Source organism: Octopus bimaculoides, chromosome 7 (genome assembly GCF_001194135.2).
Source record: "Octopus bimaculoides isolate UCB-OBI-ISO-001 chromosome 7, ASM119413v2, whole genome shotgun sequence".
Classification (NCBI taxonomy): domain Eukaryota; kingdom Metazoa; phylum Mollusca; class Cephalopoda; order Octopoda; family Octopodidae; genus Octopus; species Octopus bimaculoides.
This window is the reverse complement of record NC_068987.1, coordinates 14,100,058-14,101,093: the sequence shown is the minus strand read 5'-3', so window position 1 is coordinate 14,101,093 and position 1,036 is coordinate 14,100,058. Positions and strand designations below refer to the sequence as shown.

General features: G+C 37.5%; 1 protein-coding gene across 1 annotated transcript in view; it reads right to left on the bottom strand.

The window, feature by feature from the left end:
• Positions 1-126: 126 nt before the first annotated feature.
• The window catches only part of LOC128248320 (uncharacterized), a 3,975-nt gene continuing 3,065 nt past the window's right edge, over positions 127-1,036 (bottom strand). Inside the window, exon 2 of the mRNA XM_052969258.1 lies at positions 127-249. The gene's annotated coding sequence lies outside the window, so the exon portion shown is untranslated. The remainder of the gene's footprint in view (positions 250-1,036) is intronic.

Here is a 1,036-nt window from a genome sequence, read left to right as displayed (position 1 = left end):
TTTTTTTTGTAATTTTTCGCAAAAGATTCATTGAGAACTTTTTCATTATAAATAGACTGCTCCACAATTTCACATGGCTTTATTCATTTAAATTTAACTTCAAAAATTCTTGCAATTTTCCTCGTCGTAATATATTGCTTTCATTGATAAAAGTTATCACATAGAAAATGCCATCTTCCAAATCATGTTTTCTGATTGGGTAAAAATAAGCAAACTTTAAGCCGCTGTAACATTGTTCTAAAATTTTTTCTGGAACAAATAGATAACAACATCAGATTGAGCGTGAATGCCCATATATGCACGCACACACACCGATGCAAACAAACAATCCATACACGGTCGCGCACGCCAACACACACACACATACCCTTTTTTCCCCCTTACGTTCTCACTCAGAACTTTAGTAATATAGATATCAGAATCTGTAAATTAGGAGATAGTAAGACAGACCTGGAGTAGAGGGAATATCAATGATGCGACCGGCAACAGTAGGATTCTGACCAACTTTACCAACTGACTGATTGATGGAACGATCAACGACACAATCAATTAGTTACATGGTTAAACAGTTAACTAGTTGACTGATAATAACAATAAGAGAAGTGAAATAGAGCCAGTACGTGACTTTATAATTGGCCTAATGACTCTCCTAAGCCACTCCGATACACACATACACAGTTCAAATAAAGAAACAAAAAAACGAGCGTAAGAACGTGCACAAGAAATATATTAATTTGACGCTCGATGAAGGGAGAGGGTTGTTGTTAATGTTTCGAGCATACCTCTTCGTCGGAAACAGCAAAGTCCAAAGAGAAAGAAGGAAAATTATATGCACAGGCGTGGCAGTGTGGTAGGAAGCTTGCTTCCCAGCCACATAGCTCCGGGTTCAGTACCAATGCATGGCACCTTGGGCAAGTGTCTTCTGCTGTAGCCTCGGGCTGACCAAAGTCTTGTGAGTGGATTTGGTAGGCAGAAACTGAAAGAAGCCCGTTGCATATATATATATATATATATATGTATATATATATATATATAT